The sequence below is a fragment of the Tympanuchus pallidicinctus genome, unplaced genomic scaffold (genome assembly GCF_026119805.1).
Source record: "Tympanuchus pallidicinctus isolate F22 unplaced genomic scaffold, pur_lepc_1.0 scaffold31, whole genome shotgun sequence".
Classification (NCBI taxonomy): Eukaryota; Metazoa; Chordata; class Aves; order Galliformes; family Phasianidae; genus Tympanuchus; species Tympanuchus pallidicinctus.
Genome location: NW_026294749.1, coordinates 13,782,151 through 13,799,931, shown reverse-complemented (window position 1 = coordinate 13,799,931; position 17,781 = coordinate 13,782,151). Strand labels below are relative to the sequence as shown.

The following is a 17,781-nucleotide window of genomic DNA, read 5'->3' as shown; positions in this document are numbered from 1 at the left end:
ATCTCATTTCCTAATCAATGAACAGTTCTTAAGAGCAGTCTTTCATAAAATATCAGAGTTAAAATTGTCTCACTTTCACACAAAGCAAATCGGGGTATTTAGTGCTGGGGCAGTGAGTGACATCGGGGATGCACAAACCAGTAGATTTAAAAAAGGCTTCATATATTCTCATATCTGCTAACACAAAGTAACCTAAGCTAACTGTATTAAAAAGTCCCAGCCTCTCAGATTTTAGCAGAAAATCACTGTGGATACCTGAAGGGCCTCCTCTATTATCTGGGCAATCTTGGTAAGTTTTTTATCTTTTATTTTGACTTGCCTACAACTTCTCAAAGGATGTGAAAATGTAGAGAGAATGCTTCGTGCTTGCCTATTTTACATGCTATCATATTTTTGATGCAAATAAATACTCCTTGGAATATTATATATAAAAAAATGTATCTGTACTGCCAGCAGGAGTCTTGCAGATGGCTACTTTTGCCCTCCTATAATTGACTAAGACTGAACACAGACTTAGTTGCAAAGGAACAAATTCTGTGTAACATAGGAGGTCATACTGTCAAAAATCATAAAGGCAGGACAGGTTCCAAAAAAAAACCACCACACAACCAACAAACATCAATGGAGTTGAATACATGTTACTAAGTTGAATAAAAATTGACTAAACGTTGACTGAAAGTTGACTAAAACTTAATTGGAATGACTACTTGCAATTTAAAAATGATTTCAACATTCTGATGGAAGTTTCAACCAATATCATACTCTTTCATTCACACAAATATTCTGACTAAAATATACAAAGCTTGAAAGTAACAAGCAAATTGAAGTGACCTTTTATTATAATAACACAGTCTTAATGTTATTACAATAAATTGTCTTCCTACTGAGACCTGATGACTTGTAAAATCTTTTTATTTACTGTTTGTTAGTTCTAGTACAAGATATAATGTAACTGTTGGTTCACAAATTGCCCCATGTTTATGGAATCTATCATTTTGTCAGTACTGCATCTCATCGCTCAGCCTAGGACATAATGCTGGCCATAAAATTATCCTACTGTGGTTGAACTGGCTGTATGTATTAGTAAAGAAGCTGTCTAAACAAGAGAGAATATCCTGTCTTGCAGAAAACTGCAAAAAGAGCAGATGGAAAAAACATATATAAAATAACAAAAAAGAAAAGGAAAGGTAAATATTAGGTTAAACAGTATAGAAATAACAAGCAAGAAGTATAGCAATTTAAAAAGACACTGTCAGTTGTAGAAGGTAGATATGCACACTGGCTGATGGATAGAATGAAGTGGGGAAACATACCATTTTATTTTGAATAGGTCTGTATATTTCTAATGTCAATTAAATTGAGTAATATTGTGGAATTCGGCATGGAATCTGTACTTTTCTTGCTGTGAAGATCTGAGAAGGGAAAACTGTGGGACCAGATTTTCCCACATCTGTAGCCATCAGCCCAAGGGCAACAAAGTTCATTTGTCAGCTTGTATAAAGGAGTGTTTGGGACCTTTGCATTGTGAGAGCCCCTTTGGAGCTATTGTACAGCCCATGCCCCTGCTCTGCTCCTCTCCTAAGTCTTAAAGAAATATGCTCCTGCTGGAGTGGCTTTGGAACATTACAGTGTGCATGGGAAAATAATATTTCATCAATAATGTTTTCAAATAGTTATTTAGAAGAGGAAAAGAGAACTTGAAATGCTGGGTCACATAGATGAATCATCAGATCGGGTCACAGCTGAACTATCACAGTAGTCTGTGATTAGAAAAAGCATGGTATCCTCCAGTCACAGCTACAGCCTACAAACACAGCTGTACTAACCTCTTGGGAAATGCAGCTCAGCTTAGGATAACAGTGAGATCTCAAGGTCACGGTCTCCTTTTTTTGCGAAGGAGCAGACTTCCAGATGAGATTGAACCAACCAAGAATCACAGAATCATAGAATCAATCTCTCCTGAGAGCTAGACTACTCTCAAGAGTTTCTGAAAGGCCACCTTCTATGGCAAAGCAATATTGATTTATTAGTGTAAAACTACTCAGTTTTATGATGATTTTTGGGAATGAGGAAAGTCATTCCTTGTGCAGGGATGAGAGAAGGCTTCTTGGAACTCGAGGGTATTTCCTATAACAGTGTAATTTTCTCATGTAAAGGAAATGTAGATACTGCTGTAGAAATCCACAAAATACATGAACACGGCATTCATATTATTTAATTTTTTGAATAAAAGTACAAGAAATAAATATAAATGATGGTAGCTTTCTTGAGTTTAAGACAGTAAATGCAGACTGTCCTGCTTTGAAGTATAAGAGGTGTTAATTTTAATGCAGAAATAGAATGAACTCAAAGTTATAATATTATATGAAGGTAGTGTGATAGCCCTAAATGAAATTTTGTGATTTTACACTATGCTCTCCTAAAATTAGTTCAGCAGGTGTAGAAGATAAGTATCTTGAACAAAAAAAAAAAGTGTCAGTTGAATAAAGAAATAGAGAATTAATCATTTTGCTTATCCTCATCCAGTCTGACTGTGAACTGAAGAGAGGAATGCCGGTCATTAAGGGTTAGGTTGGCAGAGGTATCACAATAGTATAGAACATACTGACTTAGAAGAGACATCCGAGGGCTATTGAGTCCAAGTCCTGGCTCCACACATGACCAACCAAAATTCAGACCATATTTCTGAGAGCACTGTCCAAACACTTCTTGAACTCCAGCAGGCTTGGTGCTGAGATCACTGCCCTGAGGAGTCTGCTCCAAGGCCTGACCACCCTCTCGGTGAAGAACCCTTTTCTAATATCCAACTTGAGCCTCTCAGATGCAGCTCCATGCCACTCTCTTGGGTTGTGTCACTTTCATGAGAGAGATCAGTGCCTTTTGCTCTGCTTCTCTCATGAGGAAACTACAGGCTGCCATGGGGTCTGCTCTTAGTCTCTTCTTCTCTGAGCTGAACAAATCAAGCAATATACCTTGTCTTCTAGACCCTTCACAATTTTCATAGCATGCATTTGAATGCTCTCTAATAGTTTTATGTCTGTCTTAGACTGTGACACCCCAAACTGCAAGAAGTAGTTGAGGTGAATGTGCGTCAGACAGGTGTCCTCTCAAATAGAAAGCAGTGCTTGGGTCTGATGCACCCCAGGGCGATTGGTCCTTTTGACTGTCAGGACAGATTTCCGATTTACATCCAACCTGCTGTCAACCAGAACCCTGAGATCCCTTTCTGTAGGGCTGCTTTCTAGCTTCTTGTCTCCTGATCTGTACCTCCTCATCCAAGGTTGTCCAACCCCAAGTGCAGAATCTGGCATTTGCTCTTGTTAAACTTCATGTGTTTACTGACAGCCCAGCCCTCTGCAAAGCCTTACTGCCACTGAGGAAGTCATTGGCTCCTCCCAGCTTGGAGTTACCCACAAATTTATACAGTGTACCAGTTCAAGTCCTGCATCCAAGTCGTTGATTGAAACACTAAAGAGAATTGTCCATAAGAAGGAATTCCCTTACAGACTGGATACCAGTCTGATGTAACACCATTTACTATAACATTCTGAGCCTGACTCATAGGCCAACTGTTTACCCATTGTGCTATGCTTTTGTCTAGCTGTATGCTAGACATTTTGTCCAGATGGACACTGTGAGTAATAATACCGAAAGCTTTGTTGAAATCCAAAAAATTACATCAGCCAGCTTCCCTTGGTCAAATAGGTGGGTAATTCTTGTCACAAAAAGAGATTAAATTTGTTAAACAGGACTTTCCCCTCATGAACTTGGTTGGTCAGCTGTGGCCAATCACTGCATTTTCTTTCAGCTGTTAAGTCCTGGAATTATCTCAATAACTTTATCAGGCACTGTGGTGAGACTGACCGGTAACTATCAGAGTCTTTTTTCTTGCTCTTCTTGAAAACTGGGGCTATGTTTGCCATCCTCCAGTTGATTGGGACCTTTCCTGACTACCAATCCATTAAAAGATAATTGATAGTGGTCTTGTGATGGCATAGGCCAGCTCTCTTGAGAACTCTGGGATAGGTCCCAGATCCCATAGACTTATATGCAGCTGGAATAAATCCTGCACAAGTTTGGAGCTGGCTGGGAGTTCATTATTTCCACACTAGAAGTCCTCCAGCTCAGTACTCCAGGGGTCTTAAAGTCCATAATCAATGTTGAAGACAGATGTAAAGAAGGCATGAAGCGTGTCTGCATTGTCTGCATCATCTGAGAACTGAGATGAAGAGAACTGAGGGCGAAGAAAGGGGTGTACAAGCTCTGGAAACAAGGCTGTGTCACCTGGGAAGAGTACAGGGATGCCATCTGGACTTGCAGACTTGGGATCAGGGAAGTCAAGGCGCAGGCAGAACTGAACTTGGCAAGGGACGTGAAAAACAATAAGAAAACCTTCTACAGGTACATTGGCCAGAAGAGACAGGCCAAAACGGGCGTACCTACTTTGGTAAATTTAAAAGGAGAACTGGCTTCAACAGATGAAGAGAAAGCTGAGGTGCTGAATGAGTTCTTTACCTCGGTCTTCACTGGTGGCCAGGATTCTAGTCTTCTTCACGTCCATGAACCCTGCATCCCCAAACCTCTATGTGGGGACCAAGGAGGTAAATCCCTCCCCACTGTAAGGGCAGAGCAAGTCCGACAGTGCCTCCTTAGACTGAATGAATACAAGTCTATGGGGCCGGATGGCTGCATCCCAGGGTCCTGAAGGAGCTGGCTGAGGTGGTTGCCGAGCCGCTCTCCATCATATTTGAGAAGTCGTGGCTGTCAGGTGAGGTCCCGGGTGACTGGAGGAAGGGTCACGTCACTCCCATATACAAGAAGGGGAGCAGGGAGGACCTGGGGAACTACAGGCCGGTGAGTCTCACCTCCGTGCCTGGGAAGATCGTGGAACAGATCCTCCTGGACAACATCTTGATCACATAAAGAAGGAGCATGTGATCCGAGACAGCCAGCACGGCTTCACCAAGGGAAGGTCATGCCTAACTAATCTTGTGGCCTTCTATGATGGAGTGACGGCATTGGTGGACGAAGGGAAGGCGACCGATGTCATTTACCTGGACCTGAGCAAGGCCTTTGACATGGTCCTCCACCACATCCTCATCTCCAAATTGGAGGGAAGTGGATGTGATGGGTGGACGACCCGATGGATAAGCAATTGGTTGAAAGGCCGCAGACAGAGGGTGGTGGTCAATGGCTCTGTGTCCAGGTGGAGGCCGGTAACAAGTGGTGTCCCCCAAGGGTCTGTCTTGGGACCGGTGCTCTTTAACATCTTTATTAATGACATCGATGAGGGAATTGAGTGCACCCTCAGCAAGTTTGCTGACGACACCAAGCTGAGTGGTGCGGTTGATACGGTGGAAGGAAGGGATGCCATTCAGAGGGACCTCGACAGGCTGGAGGGCTGGGCTCGGGTGAACCTAATGAGGTTCAACACGGCAAAGTGCAAGGTTTTGCATTTGGGCCGGAAGAACCCCAGGCACCCGTACAGGCTGGGAGGAGTGGTCCTTGAGAGCAGCTCGGCAGAGAAGGACCTCGGGGTCCTGATGGACGAGAGACTGAACATGAGCCAGCAGTGCGCTCTGGCAGCTCGAAAGGCAAATGGGATCCTGGGCTCCATCAGGAGAGGGGTGGTCAGCAGGGACAGGGAGGTGATCGTCCCTCTCTACTCGGCTCTTGTGAGGCCCCATCTGGAGTCCTGTGTCCAGGTGTGGAGCCCTCAGTACAAGAAAGACATTGAGATCTTGGAAAGGGTCCAGAGGAGGGCGACTAAGATGATCAGGGGGCTGGAGCACCTCCCCTATGAGGACAGGCTGAGGGAATTGGGCTTGTTCAGCCTGGAGAAGAGAAGGCTGCGGGGTGACCTCATTGCAGCCTATCAATACCTGAAGGGAACTTACACCCAGGAGGGGAGTAAACTCTTCAGAAGTGCTGACAACAGCAGGACTAGGGGAAATGGATCCAAGTTGAAGGAGGGAAGATTTAGGTTGGATGTTAGGGGGAAGTTCTTCACAAGGAGAGTAGTTAGGCCCTGGAACGGGCTGCCCAGGGAGGTTGTGGATGCCCCGTCCTTGGACGTGTTCAAGGCCAGGTTGGACGTGGTCCTGGGCAACCTGATCTAAATGTGTATGTTTGGTGGCCCTGCTAGGCAGGGGGGTTGGAACTACATGATCCTTGAGGTCCCTTCCAACCCGGGTGATTCTGTGATTCTGTGATTCTGTGATCTGTGATCTGTGTTTGAGGTGACCATCCTCGTCAGGTAATGGAGTGATTTTATATCCAGTCCTCCTATTGCTGTTAATATATTTTTAATAGCATTAACAATGCTCATCTTGTTTAATATCTTTACTGATGACCTAGATGAGGGCATTGAGTAAGTTTGCAGATGACAGCAAGCTGGGAGGTGGTGTTGATCTGCCAGAGGGTAGGGAGGACCTTCAGAGGGATTTAGACAGGCTGGATTGCTGGGCTGAGGTGAATGGGATGAGGTTCAACAAGGCCAAGTGTTGGGTCCTGCACTTTGGGCACAATAAACCCATGCAGCGCTATGGGCCTGGGGATGAGTGGCTGGATGAGTGTGAAGAGGAAAGGGACCTGGGGGTGTTGGTTGGTGCTCGGCTGAACATGAGCCGACAGTGTGCCCAGGTGGCCAAGAGGGCCAACGGCATCCTGGCCTGCATTAGAAATGGTGTGGCCAGCAGGAGCAGGGAGGTGAGCATCCCCTGTACTCAGCACTGGTGAGGCTGCACCTCGAGTGCTGTGTTCAGTTTTGGGTCTCTCACTACAGGAAGGACACTGAGGCCCTGGAACGTGTCCAGAGAAGGGCAACGAAACTGGTGAGGGGTCTGGAGCACAAGTTTTATGAGGAGCGGCTGCAGGAGCTGGCATTGTTCAGTTTGGAGAAAAGGAGGCTCAGGGGAGACCTCACTGCACTCTGCAACTTCCTGAAGGGAGGCTGTGTGATGAAGAGGGGTTTGGCCTCTTCTCCAGGCAACAAACAGGACCCGGGGAAATGACCACAAGTTGGGGTGATTTAGATTAGATATAAGGAAAACCTTTTTCTCCCAAAGAGTAGTCAGGCACCAGAATAGCCTGCTCAGGGAGGTGGTGGAGCCACCATTCCAGGCAGTGTTCAAGAGGCATCTGGATGAAGTGCTACGACATGTGGTTTAGTAGCTTAGTGGTAGTAAGGACAGTTGGACTAGATGATCTTGTAGGTCCTTTCCAACCTTGTGATTCTATGATTCTAAGATGTGGCTATTAGTCCTGTTTGTGTATTGAACCTGACTGATTTATTAAAGTTTCCTTGCTTGATCATCCCTCTTCCTTTCATGAATCGCATAATAACAATGGACCTCTGGAGATTATCTACTCCAACTCCCTCCTTTGAAAGCAAGTTCTCTGGAGTAGAATGCACAGAAAAGCATCCAGGTGGGTTCTTAATATCTTCAGAAGAGGACACTCTTGACAGCTTGTTACAGTGTTCTGTCATTCTCACAGAAGTTTTTTCCTCATTTTCAGATGGAACTCCCTGTCTTCCAGTTTGCGTCCATTGCCTCTTGTCCTTTTGCTGAGCACCACAGAAAACAGCCTGGACCCATCCACCTGACATCCACCCTTTAGATATTCCTAAGTGCTGATAAGATCCCACCTCAATCTCCTCTTTTCCAGGCTAAACAGTCTCAGCTTTCTGAACCTTTCCTCATAAAGAAGATGATCCAGGCCCATAATCATCCTTGTAGCTCTTGGCTGGACTTTCTTGAGTAGTTCCCTATCTTTCTTGAAGCGAGGAGCCTAGTCTTGGATACAGTACTCCAGATGTAGCCTCATAAGGACAGAGTAGATGGAGAGGATCATCTCTCTGGACGCGCTGTCCACTCTTTTTTTGATTCACCCCAGAATATCACTGGCCTTCTTGGACACAAGGGCACACTGCTGGCTTATGGATAACCTTACCTACTGGGACACCTACTCCACAGGGCTCACCTCTAGCAGGTCATATCCTAACTGGTACTGATGCATGCAGTTATTCCTTCCCAGGTGAAGGACCCTACCCTTGCCCTTGTTACTTCTCATCAGGTTTCTCTCTGCCCAACTCTTCAGCCTATTCAGGTGTTACTGAATAACAGCACAGCCTTCTAGTGTGACAGCTGCTCCTCCCAGCTTTGTACCATCAGCAAACTTGCTGAGGGTGGACTGTATGCCTTCACACAGATCGTTGGTGAAGATGCTGAACAAGACTTGACCCAGTACCAACCCCTGGGAAACACTGCTAGCTACAGACCTCCAAATAGATTCTGCACCACTGACAACGACCCTTCAAGTTCTGCCAGTTTCCAGTCTCACTCTCCACTCATCTATCCTACACTTCCTAAGGTTACCTGTGAGGATGCTATAGGAGACAGTATCAATAGCCTTGCTGAAGTCAAAGCAGGTAACACTGCTGCTCTTTTCTAACCTACCCAGCTCCTCATGACATCATAGAAGGCTGGCAGACTGTTCAAGCATGATTTCCCCTCGGTGAGTCCACATTGATTGCGGATGGTGAAGCACAAATAAATTTGTCCACATTCAATCACAATCAAATTTGGGTAATTCTGATTCTGCACATTTTTTCTAAGAGTGATGCTACTAAAAGAGAACATCGGTCTTAGCATGGGTTGTGGTTAGTATGGGTTTCTATTAAAGAAACCGTATTATATTCTGAGCTGTGTGGACTGGGGAAAATTGAAGATGACATAGTATCAGCTGTACGTTAAACACTGAGTGAGTTCTCTTCTCTGGACTACTTACTAAACCTTGCTTATTGTTAATCTGTATTGCACTCATTTTGCCTTTGAAACCAGTTTCTAATTCAGAAATGCACAGCTCTTGATCTGTCTCTCAGTTGCAGGGAGGGACCTTGGGGCAGCTCAAGTTTCATAAAGAGTAAACTTCCAGTGTCCTCAGGAGGTTTTGAGGAACACCTACCGCATTGCACAGCCCAGCCCAGTTTTTTTTTTTTTTTTTTTTTAGTTACTTATTTTTAGTTGTTTATTATTTGTTAACAAGCACAGTTTAAGGTGCAACTGGTCAGCCATCAGAACCAGAAGCTGACAACGCCTGCAAGACTTGGTTTGCAGACTGACGCTTCTCCCTGGTCATGGGATCATAGAATGGCCTGGGTTGAAAAGGACCATAACGATCATCTGGCTTCACCCCCCTGCTATGTGCATTTTCCTTGAGACGACAGAAACGGCGGAAGGTGCTGAACTCGGCCTCGATTCCCAGGCTTCCCGACGTAGATTTGTGCGAGTACATCCAGCCAACCGATCCGTCTCTGTCCCAGCTCTTAAAAAGAGGAACGGCAAGGAAGGCATCTCCTCCCTGCCCACCTACTGCCGAGCACCGGGTAACGAGCAGGGCGAAGAGAGACGGCACAGCGTACAACCATCCATTTAAGGCAGCAGCTGCCCCTACGTTAATTCATTACCTCACGCTCCGTGGGAGGCGGGAGCGGTCGCCAGCTGGACAGCCCGTCTGTCCTATGGGGACGAGCGGCAGAGGAGGGCGAGTAGGCGGTGCCGGGCGCTCGCCAATGCCGCTGCCGGGAGGGCAGGAGCCTGGCTGAGCCGCCGCGCCAGCTCGGGGTTGGCTGCTGATCGCGTCAGAGTCGGGGCGAGAGTCAGGTTGGGCTGGCAGGAGCTGTCGCTCCCTCGGTGAGCCGGTGGTAAGTGGACTGAGGCAGGGTCGCTTCCTAAGTCCCTCTTTTATGTTCTTTTTCCTTTTTTTTTTTGAGCTGTCACGCTTGGCTGGTGGATCTTGTCCTCTCGCCCCGTGTCGGCGCGCTGGCTGATCATTTACATTCGGTCAGCGCAGCCCTACGGGGAGGCTTTTGGTTGTGTGCGTGTGCCGTGCCCCGGTGGGAGCGGAGCTCTCCCCGCACCGCAGCGGGTTGCGCAGCGCTGCGCTCCTTGCTGCCGTTATGTAACGGTCTCGGGGGGCTGTGACAAGACGGCGGTTGCTTCTCCTTGCAGGCGTAGCGCGTTACCATCGCTCCCTCCTCTCCCCCTCCTCCCCCCTCCTTGTGTTTTCTTCTGTTCTCCCCGCGACCCCACGCCGTGGAGGGGCGAGGAGAGGGGCTCTATGCGAAGCTGCGTTTATTCCCTTTGCCCTCCGGTTAGGATGGGGCCTCCAAGCAGGCGCATCTTCAGGGGGTTCCCGCAGCCGCACGGGAGTGGAAAAGCGCAGCAGCAGCCCGTCCGACGGAGGATGGGATTGCTGTCCGGATCCCGAGGACGCTGCGCTCACAGCTGGGTGGAAGGACAGCGCTGTCGGCTTCCCGTGGGTAGCTGGCTAGCTCAGGTCTGAGTGCACGCATCTATCTCCTGAAGGCGCCAGGAGAAAGCAGACGAGTAAATTGCTGTTCGACTGTGCTTTGGAGCCGATGTTATATTGAAGACAGCAGTAAAACCTCATCCCCTGCAGTTGCCTTTTCTGCATTCTTGCGTAGAGCAAGTGATCCACCGCTTTTGTGGAGATCGGTAAAGGACTTGTGTTTGCTTTTTTCAAAATGCCCAAGGGGCTTTGCTGAGAACTACCTCTATGTGGTGTCCTCCGTGTAAAACAGCATCTGGGCTAGGAGGCTGTTTACGGACTGCAGCATAACAACCTGTAGGTATAGAGCTGAGTGTAGGATTCCAGGGTAAAAAACTGGATGCAGCAGCATAACGTGAATTAATCAGTTCTCTTTAGCCTCGGTGAAATAACTTTAAAATGGATAAAAACAACGCCAGCAAATCAGCAGTGGTTGCAAGTATGTCTTCAATCCTGGTTAGTCACATGGTTGAATTATTCATCAGAGAAATTGGGTATCTGCTGGAAGATGCTGAACGCTTACATGAAAAGTATCTTGAAGGCTGACAGCTTTGAATCTTGCAGTAGGTGCTGCTAACAAGCAGTTTACCTATTGACATAGGCAGGTGTGTGGTGGGGAAATTCTTACTGACAGAGGCTTGCATAACTGCTTTTTTTTTAAAAAAAAAAATAAATAAATAAAAAAAAAATAAAAAAAAATAAAGAGGTCAGAATCAGCCCCTACCCGAAATGAAACGCAGACAAGTTTGAATTGTATGAAGCAGTAAATGGGTGCATTTTCACTCACTTTTATTGAGCCTTCACGCTATTTTCTCAGCTAGTATAATTAGCCTGCTTTTAGAGTGCTTAGAAAGCTGACAAGTGATAGCATGATAATGGAGCACAGAGGACTGGAGACTTGTTTTTTTCTTTCCTCTTTTCAGCTAGAGCTGTGAAAATGTGGAGGAAAAAATGGGAAGATATGCTCTCTTAGTCTCAGGCTTAAATTAACGTGATTGTTTATCAGATGTATACTGTGTATATATATAGTCCTAAAATGGCAATGGCTTTTTTTAATCCTTTAGTGACGAGTCACTTTCTTTTCAAATTGTTATTTACAGATCCTTCCCTTTCACAGCCTTCCTATTCCCAAAACCTAAATAAAATGCTATATTGAATGCTTTTATCTCTTGGGTTACAGTCATATACCTGCAAGCAGTCCATTACTTACAACTGTTGGAGCGTTTGCCTGTTATTAGATCACAGTACAGTGCAGTGCTTGGGCAACGTGCCATGCAAGGATCAAATGTCAGATAAAGCTCATGTGAGAATCTCCCGCAGTGTATACATTTCTCCCTTGTAAATAAATGGGAATGCTCGTCTAGTAAGTAGTTACCTAATTAAAGCTGTGCATTGGCTGTGGTTTAAAAAAAAAAAAAAAAAAAAGCTCCATTTACTTACTGTCAGGAGCTGTATATAAGAGGTTGGTTTTTATTTCCTATACCTTGAGATTAACTTTAAAAAAAAAAAAAAAAAAAAGGGAAGGGAAGGAGCAGTGTTGACTGATGTTAAAGTAAATGTATTCTTAGTGTATGCAGAGATGATGAGTTGTACTTACTGCAGCTAGGAGTGCTTTATAGAATAAGCCATATGACATTTAAATTTGGTAACTTTCTCTTGATGTTAAGCTAAGATACAAATTAAAATAAGTCATAAGATATATTTCATGCCATATATATATATATACATATATAAATAATGGAAGTTTTTAGTGTGAGAATGTGATTGTACTCATAAGCCTGTATTGCTCCAGACAGGAAAAGCTTGTTGCAAGAATGGTCTTTCTTCTGGTGTAGTTACTTCGTTGCTGTTTCTACTTGTGTATTTATGCCCTTGCATAAATTAAATGAACTCTTTTCAGCAAATGACAAGCAGGGTGTTTTTTCTTTCTAGAGACAACTTCTATGCTCTGCTTAAATAAAAATAAATGCAAGTGTACAATCTTTGCCCCTAGTGCTTTTTTTGCCATACTGACATAAATATTGGATTTCAGAAGCTTTAAAAAGTAACTAAGATCAGTTTTGCTATATACACATTTAAGTGTCTAGGACTGATAAATTCTTGTATTTCTCTGCTTCTCAGTGGGGAAGTTCTCTGTGCAATTAAGGAAAAGTCTTCTCTGTGAAGAGAATAAGTTGTGTACTGTACCTGGCTTTAAATGCTTTTAGATATCCCTGCCAGTTAGTTGAAAGGAGATCTTTGCTTATAATTTGTATTGCCATTGTGTCTGGGAGCTGTGATCAGGGACGTCAACTGTTGTATGACAATAAAACTATTGAACATGAACTTGGGTCTGGCCTCCAGAATATGATGATCTAAAACATGGAACAAAATGCTCTTAGTAGTAGAAAAAAAAGGAATGCAGCTGTTAGGATGCATGGGTTTATGTATTTTATCTATATTTTTATCTACGTGTTTTATCTTACATTTTAGAGCAAGGGAAATGGTCAGACTTAACGTAAGGTTCACACAGTTGTCTCCAAGAGTCCCCTGGGATACCAGAGCATCTTTCAGACATGTGACGCATGGTTTGGTTTTGAGAGGATTTTTTAATATATTTAACTTGACAAAAATTACTTAAAACAAACAAAAAAAAGCCTACATTGACCCAATTTGAAAATTTTTCTCTTTAGGCAACTTAATTTTTACCTTAAATTTAAGGTCAGGAGTTTTTCTTTGATTTTCTTTTAAAACTGAGTTTTCATTTCAGGGTCAAAGCACAATGCAGGGAAAATCATACTGCCTTTTCCCAAGTATTTCCTGTGAACTGTTCTTGTTCCTTCCTCTCGATTCCCTCACGTGCCCAAATCAACAAAAACTGTAGAGCAACAAATATACCTTCAATAGGAAGAGGCCTTCTCCATATCTTTTCTTGGATTAGTAGAAGATGCTGAGAGTATGCAGATCCAAAATTAATAGTATTACTATTTTCTGAATTCGCAATACAGCTGTCTTAAATAGTTTTATGATGTTAATTCTGGCCCAGTTTGGCTAATATCAAGCATATACTTTTCAGTGTACAAATATTAGAATATTAGGCAGAATGAGTACAAAGAAACTTTAATATTAAGACGTAGAATTTTTTGCTTGAATCTCTGAGGGATGTATGGTCGTAGTTAAACATGTTCTTAAATGCACAGCTGAAGAGTGGCATTTGTATGGGAGTTGCTGGGTTGTAGTCTGAACCATTGATTGAGCACCAGGTGAGAATGTGGCTAATCCAGGGAGCTCGGGTGCAAGCAGGGCACCTGAATGACTGGAAGTGTGGACCCTTGCCCTCATGGGAGGGTGAACAGCATCTCTCTTCAGAGATCATGCTCTTCTCAGAGCTCACCAGCCTTTGGAAAGGGTGAGCCACTTTCCTCTCTATTGCATTCTAAACTAAATCTGAACAAACGCCTTTGTAAGTGGGATTCTATCCTAGTAGAATGTGTTATCATAGCTCCCGTTGCTCCACGGTGTGATTTGATTAGTACTGCAGAAATTCTTACAGTGGAAACTCAAAAGTGAAGAAATCATGTTTACGAAAGCATTCTTTTCTTGTTGATGACTGCTCATTTTTAAATTAAAACCAAATCAGACTGTCCGTCTCGTCCAGTTTTGCTATCAGAAGAAGCAGTACTTGGAACAACTCATGGGAACTTAGAGATGTGAGAGAACTTACTGATGATTTAACAGCAGAAGTGTTCACCTGTTCTGAGTTGTGGCTATATGAAAAAAATACAGACTTAAAGGATAGTTTATTTATTTGGATTTGTATAATGCTGAAGAAGCAGACTTTGTCTAAAGAATCTCTTGTGTTCTCAGTCTAATCTGAGTCTCATACAGGTTATTTTCAGTTAGCTGCTTGAGACTAATTACTTAGATTTGAGAAAAAGGCAAACTGAAGAGGTACTTCATTCAGTACATCTTTAATATTAAATGAAGTGGAATGTGCAGGAATGTGCAGGATGTGGATTATTTGCAGCTGTTTTTGAAAGTTACCTGTAGCATTTCCACTTGTTGATTGTTTCTGCCAAAGTTTTCTTTCTAGTTTAAATTAGCGTGAACTGTTGAGGGTTTTTTTTTTTTTTTGGTATCTTAGACAATAAAGAGCCATTTTGTTAATAATGCAGTTTCTGTACAAGAGTAGTTGTACACCTTATTTAAGGGGTTTCTTTCCCCTGACACATTACCTTTATAGAATTTATTAACTATCTCTTATACGATGTCTCCTTCTGTTATTTTGTAGTTCTTGCACCATCTTCCATTCCCTGATCATAGCTGATGTTTTGTGGCTTTTAAGTCTGAGTACTTTCAAGCCCTATAATTTTGTTCTACTTTTTTTCTGATTGAAATTTTATCCTTGTCAATACCATCAACTTGGCTTTCTTGACATTTTTTACCTATTTATTTATACAGAGCTCCCCATCTTACTATTCTTTGAAGTGATCTTCCAACTGTATGTCTCTGATCTCCTTCATGGAGCAGATCTTTATGACTTGGGGTTTTTACATACATACTTTGAAAAGGTCCTGTTGAAGTTCAAATTATTATTCTTGTTTGGATGATAGTGATGGGAAGAGATGATGGATAGTTTGTAAAGAACTATGTATATAGTATAATTTCACAGTTGTGGAGCTAGCTTATGCAAGTTAGAGGACTTGTGCTCAACTAATCTTACAGTGAAAATAGGTTCAACGTGTTCTTTGGAGATAGAAGTTATACAGCTGACTCCTGGGGAAGTAGCTGTTGTTTTTGAGTCTTTCTGGATTTGTGATTCCCAAGTATTTTCTTGATATGCTGTAAAAAATTATGTTGTCTAACAGTGTGAGTATCTCTTTCAGCCTTTTGAGAAGTGTCATACTTTGTTCTGTGAAAACTGTTCTAGATACTATCTTGTATCCTTGCATATGTGTCCTAATTATTTCTTCATTTGATGAGTGGCAGCTCAGCAGAACTAAGGATGAATACTCGAGTGGGATCTTCATATGGGATACAGTTGGGTATGGAGATTGGGGTAAGGGGGGAGGGAAATGGAGAGATGTAGTAGTTTATCTGTGCATTAATATCTGAACAATGCCTGTATTGATGCTGCTTCCTTCGTAGATGAAGCATTATGTAAAGGATGTGGTGGTGGGATATGGTGGGTGTTTTGTTGAACTATTTATGAGTAATTTAGGGAGACAAAAAAAATCTGTGTAACAGTGTTGTCATGTGAAATGTGTTTTAAAAAGGTTCTGTTAGAACTGTTACCAAGAAAATAGTTTGTGTATATGCATATAGATGCTTTATGTATCTAAGTATAAAGTGGTATTTTATGAAGGTATTCTCTGGAATGGAGAAATGTAATACACTACAAACGTAAACTTAATTTTTTCAGTATTTGATGATATTTAAGCAGTAATTACATAAGCAGATAGTGATGGCTTCAGAAAAGGAATGGTAACAGCCGCTTGTCTGTAGACAAAGTAATGTTTGTGCTTGACTGTGTTCTCTAAGGCTTTTCTTAGTGGAGTATTTAACATCAGTCTGTGTCTTGGTTTCAGCTGAGAGGCAGTGTTAATAGTACATTGGTTGCTGGTGAGTGATGGGCGCCTGCCTGACGTCAGGCCAGGCCACGTGGTGGGGAAGAGCCACTGCCTATTTGGTGCAGTGACGGGCTTGAGACAGGGCAGAACCAGGACAGCTGACCTGAATATGGCACAAAGTTCTTCCGTAACACATGACATCATGTGGAAGGCTGTGTAGCAGTAGAGAATTCATAGAAGCATAGAAGAATTAAGGTTGGAAAAAATCCTCTAAGATCATCTCATAAAACCATCAACCCAGAACCACCATGCCTACTAAACCGTGTTCCTAAGTGCCCTATCTACCCTTTTCTGGAAAACCTCCAGGGACCGGGATTTTACCACTTCCCTGGGCAGCCTGTTACAATACCTCACCAATCTTTCAGGTTGTACAGAGCAGTAAGTTACCCCACGCAGCCTTTTCTAAACTTTATTCCCTCAGCTGCTCCTCTTTTTTTTTTTTTTTTTTTCTTTGCATGCACTCCAAGGCCTCAATGTCTTTCTTGTAGTGAGGGGCCCAGAGCTGAGCACAGCACTTGAGGTGTGGACTCACAGTGCCAAGTACGGGGAGATGATCACCTCCCTGGTGCTGCTGATTACACTGTTACAAGGCAGGATGCCATTGCCCCCCTTGCTCACCTGGGCACATGGCTGGCTCAGTTCATCCAGCTGTCAGGGCACCCCCAGGTCCTTTGCACAGCTTTCCAGCCACTCTGCTCCAAGCTGGCAGTGATGCACGGGTGCATGAGGTTGTTGTGACTAAAGAGTAGGACTCAGCACTTGATCTTGTCAAGCTCGTGCAGTTGGCCTCAGCCCACTGATGCAGCCTATCCACATCCCTCTGTAGGGCCTTCCCACCCTCACGCAGATTCCCAACTTCCTCCCGACTTGATGTCATCTGCAAACGTACTGCGGATGGACTCAATCCCCTCAGTTCAGGTAATCTGTAAAGATATTAAGCAGAGCTGACCCCAATTCTGACTCATGGGTAACACCACTAGTGTTGCTGGCTGGATTCAGCTCTATTCGCCACCACGCTCTGGGCCCAGCAGCCAGGTTTTTTCTTAGCAAAGAGTACACTTGTGCAAGCTTCTCCAGGAGAATACTGTGGGAAACAGAGTCAAAGGCCTTACTGAAGTCTAGGTAGACTACATCCATAGCCTTTCCCTCATCCACCAGTCAGGTCTCTTGGTCACAGAAGGATATTGTGTTGATCATGCAGGATCTGCCTTTCATGAACCCATGCTGGCAAGGTGTAATTGCATGGTTGTCCCATACAGGCTGTGTGATTACACTGAAAATGATCTGCTCCATGACCTTCCTGGATACCAAAGTCAGGCTGATGGACCTGCAGTTCCTCAGATCCTCCTTCAACCCTTCTTTAGATCAGCGTAGAACTGGCAAGTCCCAGTCATCTGGGATCTCTCCAGTTGGACAGGATTGATGATAGAAGATGGAAAGAGTTTGTGCAATCACTCCTACCAGCTTCCTCAGTACTCTCAAGCAGATCCTATCTGGCCCCGTGGACTTGTGGCAGTGGGGTTTATTCTGCTCCCCATCCATGTCTTCTAGCTTAGAGGTCTGAATACCCTGAGGATGACTGGTCTGATTACTAAAGACAGAAGCAAAGAAGGCACTGAGAACCTCAGTGTTATCGTTGGTGGTTTTATTACCCGCTGCAGCCAATAAAGGCAGGAAATTCTCCTCAGCCCTCCTCTTGCAGTTAATGTGTTTATGAAAACATTTTTTTATCTTTAAGAGTAGTGGCCAGATAAAGTTCTTGTTGGGCTTTCTCCTTTCTGATTTCCTCTCTGTATCCAAGCAACATCATTCTATTCCT

The 17,781-nt window shown here is 43.8% G+C and overlaps 1 protein-coding gene across 4 annotated transcripts in view; it reads left to right on the top strand.

The window, feature by feature from the left end:
• Positions 1 to 17,781, top strand: part of TPPP (tubulin polymerization promoting protein) — an 89,614-nt gene that overhangs the window by 13,871 nt on the left and 57,962 nt on the right. Inside the window, exon 2 of one of the 4 annotated variants that reach the window (XM_052697713.1) lies at positions 8,686 to 8,763. The gene's annotated coding sequence lies outside the window, so the exon portion shown is untranslated. Of the gene's footprint in view, positions 1 to 8,685; positions 8,764 to 9,369; positions 9,389 to 9,568; positions 9,707 to 17,781 lie in introns of those variants that run through there. The other 3 variants (XM_052697714.1, XM_052697710.1, XM_052697712.1) reach the window with 3 other exon arrangements.